This window comes from Pinus tabuliformis, chromosome 2_1 (assembly GCF_031772625.1).
Source record: "Pinus tabuliformis cultivar Carrire ecotype Pingquan chromosome 2_1, CPIR1, whole genome shotgun sequence".
In the NCBI taxonomy this organism is placed as follows: Eukaryota; Viridiplantae; Streptophyta; class Pinopsida; order Pinales; family Pinaceae; genus Pinus; species Pinus tabuliformis.
This window is the reverse complement of record NC_142299.1, coordinates 405382501-405387717: the sequence shown is the minus strand read 5'-3', so window position 1 is coordinate 405387717 and position 5217 is coordinate 405382501.

Below are 5217 nucleotides of genomic sequence, written 5' to 3'. Positions count from 1 at the left end.
TTTGATTTATGGAGTCTTTTCATATTTGATTTATTTTATAAAAGAAAATAGATTTTTTTGATTATCTATTATTAATTTCTATTAGAAATTTATTTTCTAATTAGTAGAATTTTTTTTCCTTCTCATTTTCTTCTTTTCTAATTATTAGAAATCTTATTTGATTTATGGAGGTTTGTTCTTATTTAATTTATTTTTAATAAGAAAATATTTTTTTGGCTAAGATTTATTTTCATTTAGTTATAAAAATAGATTAATAAATTAATTATTATTATATTTATGGATTTTTTTTTAGAATTTTTTGGTTAGGTTTTATTTTTCTTTAGGTAAGAAAATGGATTGAGAGAAAAGTAAGATTTAAAGTCTATTTCTTTCAACACTATTAATAAGTTTTTTTTTTGTAGGCTTGGTGGGACTACATCTTCATTATGCCCAAGATATCATCTGTAAGAGCCCAATCCTAGGATCTTCTAACGGATCTATTTCTGATGAATTTAAATCCAATAAGAGGCAATAGTTTACTTTCTTACAAGACTTTTAAACAAATAAAATTTTACCATTTACATTCTAATCCTTATAACTTATGGAGAATATTTTATATTAATAAATTTACCTGATTAATCTACAGAGGAATACCTGTACCAGTGGCTGATGGAGATGCCTTTGAGCTGCTGCTGCTCCTGTTGAATTCTTCTCTTGACTGACCCAACTGAATTTACCTCCCAGCCAATTAAGAAATAATTCCTAGCCCAAGGAACCTCCATAGGTTCCCTAGCCCTCCGAGCCCAAGTCCAACCAGATATAGTGTGTGTGTCCAAGATGAATGATCCAGACTAACATGGACAATATTTCTCTCATCTCAATAACCCAAGAAACCTCCACAGGTTCCTAAAGTCTCCAAAAATCACAACAAATTCTAAAATCACAACTAACTCCCAAAATCATAAGCAAGGCCCAACCTCCCCTTTTCTCCCTTCCCCCTTCCCTTTTTATACCCTCCCTCTCTTCTCCATCTCAACCACCTCTCATTAAAGTCATTAACTTCTCATCCATCCTTACAATTGACTTATTTTCCCCCAAGTAAGTTGGGAGTACATTTGGAAATGTGACATGAATATAAAATTGAGAAATTAATGGGAGAGGACCATGTCTTCTCCCAAGTAAATCTGAAACTACATTGGGAATGTGAGAAGAATATATATATTGATAATTAAATGGAGAGGACTATGTCTTCCCCCAAGTAAATGTGAGGGTACATTGGGGAATGTAAGATGTAATTAAATGGAGAAAACCATGTCTTCTCCCTAGTAAATGTGAGGGTACATTGGAGAATGTGAGATGAATATATATATTGCTAATGAGTTGGAGAGGACAATGTCTTCTCCCTAGTAAATGTGAGAGTACACTGGGGAATGTGAGATGAATACATATATTGATAATGAGTTGGAGAGAACCATGTCTTCTCCCTACTAAATGTGAGGGTACATTGGGGAATGTGAGATGAATACATATATTATTTGAAATAATCGAAGCAGACCATATCCTACCTAAGATTCAATTTGAGAAGGTAGGTTGGGAATTTGAATAATAGAAATCATGAATTTTATATTAGACCAATATTTTTCAATATTTTCAGATAATGTAAACATTAATGAAATTTGCAGGATAATATTTAAGTGGGGCATTACATACACCCCTCATTCAAAAAAATTCATCCCGAAGTTAGAATGAAAAGATACAAGGAGTTTGAAAGCATAGCAAACTAGAGAGAGTTATAGCAATAAAATTTAATAAGTCAGACAATGACATTACATCCCATAAAGAGTCTTCAACTGATCTATATCCTCCTATCCATCCTAACCTACTTTTTTTCTCACCCTATCTGTCCTCTGCTTCTTTATCAGTGGCAACAGCCATACTAACCACTGATAAAGCTGGCATGGTGGAAGCGTCGAATACATCGACCTAAATTCCCCAACAGGCAACTCGCAATCGTCATCACACATATAAGGGAGCGTGTCCACCACTTCCCTCCCACGATTCCAAGTTTCGGAGGATACACGGTGCGAAATTCCTCCTCCCCTCCTTCAAAACTAGGGTCAATGCCCTAACACGGACCACACTACAAAGCTGGTTGGACTTGTCACCGAATAATCCAATTAGGTCATCTTGCCACCTGTCATTTGCATTTCATTCGTGTCATAAGAGTGCATATCAATTAGATACCAAATGTAATAGAACAATGTACATCACACCTTTCCTCATTGGTCGTGTCGACCTTCCCTAATGGAATAGTAGATCTTGGTTATCATACGGTTCTTTCCAAACTGTAGTTTAGTTCTCATCCATGCATATATATAACCACAAAATAGATATAGATACATGATCTTAAACATCGTGTTTATTAAGCCAGTGTCCACGTGTCAATTTTTGTTGTTCATACTGGAAATAAATCTTACATCAGATAAATCATAATTTCACTAAGTCATTGACTAGATAAATCATATCTATACAAGCCTATAGAATGCAACACTAACTCTGACAAGTCATGCACTAGATAAATTGTAACTAAGTAAGTCATACATTTGGTCATACATCCAACATTTCCATCATCAATACCAAATCCATCAATTGATTTTCACGTGTCCAAGCAAATGTATATAATGTTCATAAATAACAACATGGAACTGCAAAATAGAACCTTATCATAGGTGGCTATCTATGTTAAAATGGGCATCATAAATGCTCATGTGACATCCTTGTGGAACCCATCAATAACAACTAGAGTTGAAAGAAATTCAACTGTTCATCATGGAAAATAGCATTTGAACTCGGATATGCTATAAGGTGGTACCAAAACCAAAATAATGGCAAGCAACAGATTAGTGCACTATCAATTCCACTAGAAGGTGCCCTATTAGCTCAGTTGGTTAGAGCGTCGTGCTATATAGGTTCGTTGTTTATTGGTCAATTAGCCCTGATTTATAATCATTTGCTGAAGAACATATGGTTGTTCGAGTATCTTTTATACCATTGGTACATTAACTGAAAGGATCATTGTTGTTATATGGATTGAGGAATGTTGCATTTCTGTTATGAAATGTAATTCTTTCATGATTTATTAAAAAACCCTAACTCAAAATTGCACCCTAAGGGTAATTTTCCCAAGAGGGATATCACAGCATCAGGCATTCCCACATTGTTGAACCGTACATGCCAATCATTCAGTCCCATTGATAACTTTTAGTCACTTGATGACTTGATTAAATTTTCAATTTAATTTCTATGTGATAGCTATTATTCTTCACAACTCTGAGTAGCCTTGCTTTGTTTTCTGTTGTTTTCTAAATGGCATTGATAATACCCAAGTAATTGCTTTATGGTTGTAAGCCTTATGACAATAATGAAGGATATATTGACATCAGAATGGCCAAAATAATCTGTTGGATCATTGATTAGATAAATGTAATATAAGTGAATGTGACTTCTGGAAGAGCGAAATGGTGGAGAATGTATTCAAGAAGTGGTGGGATGATCCATTGGCGAAAGCTCATAGAGCCCTTCCACTGACTGCCTGTTGGGCTTTGTGGCTCACTAGAAACTCAATGATATTTGAGGATCAAATTATAACACCTCTTCACATTATTTAAAATCTAGTTTTCTTATCGAGGACTGGAGCAGCAAGTGAAGACTAAAGCTCCCAGGCTGGTGGGTGCCCTAGATATCAACAAGACTAAGCAATGGGGCTTTTTTGAAAATCCTGGATTAAGTGGAGTTGGAGATATATTATTTCCACTGATAATTTTTGTCTAGAGTTCAAATGCGAATTGGATAGGGACAACAACAACAGTGTTGAATTACTGGCTGTTGCTATTCTGGTTTGACTGGCACTAGACAGGAGGATAACAAAGCTCCAGAGCTATGGTGATTCACTTATGGTAGTGAACTGGCTCAATGGCATGTTTGGAAATAAAAAAATTAGCCATTCTCATCTGGTGGCTTCAGATTTCATATCCAGGTTTGCTTCATTTTCTTTGCATGCATATTCAAGGAACTCAATGAACCAGCAGATAAACTGTCCAAAGAGGCAGTTGATGGACAGGCTGGATTTGCTTGTAGTAACTGAAACTAGGGAAGGTGTAGTTTTCCTCCAACTCATCAACAATTTTCTGCCTAGATTCAATCATTCATGCAGACTATCTAGTGGCAGGTTTCTATGTTTCTGATCTTATATGAGTACTTCCTGATTGGTTTTGATCATTTTCCTCTCTTGAGAAGGGATAATATGTTTGTTTCCTAAATGATTTTGCATAGTGTAGTTAGCTTTGATACTTAGATATCCGTATATAGGAGCTGCTTTTGCAATCCACATTGTATTCACACTAGATGTATCCTTTAGTCCCACTGAACAATTGTTGTGATCATTTGTTGGATATTAATAAAATTATCTTATCTTACCTATATGGTGACTCTAAAGAGGTTAGAATTATAAAAATACTCAAGCTATTGAATCAATTATCTTTGATATTAGTAGCGTATTGTGGTCTACGCTCTTCAATACCATGTGTTAGAGACACCTTCAGAATGTAACTTTATCTTTTCTACTCGAAACAAATAAGGTACGCCTTTTTTCTTGGAAAAAAATAGATGAGATATATGTAGTAAAAATTTAACATATATCTTTATGTAAGATATTTCAAGTAGGATATGCTAATTAATGACTATGTTGTACCTCCTTACAACAGGGCAACCACTTATGTGACATGCTGTGTCCAATCACCTCTTTCGCATTGCGGGAATTTACAAGGCATGCCTCCTAAAACTAGTGGCATGTTCTACACACTTTCTTATACAACTGATCACTATTTTTATAGATGCATTAGGTACTCCCAATACTTTGTCATATTACAGTCCTATTGACTGTTGGTTTTTTTTAGAGAACATTCTTAAATTTTGTATTTCATGTCATGCCATGTCATTCCAGAGTGTGTTGGGTCTAATGCAATAAAATGGTTAGCACTTGGTGCCCAGTGGTGAACAGATCCATTTTAATGGACTCATCTGGTGCATACAAAGTATAGGTCCCAAAGCCAAAATATAGACAACACACAGTGAAGAAACCAGGGAATGCCAGCTACGATTATCCTTCAAAAAATAATTTGTGGAAGGATAATTGTTCCTAGAGTTGGGGCAAATGTTCAGTGTTATGCATTGTATTCT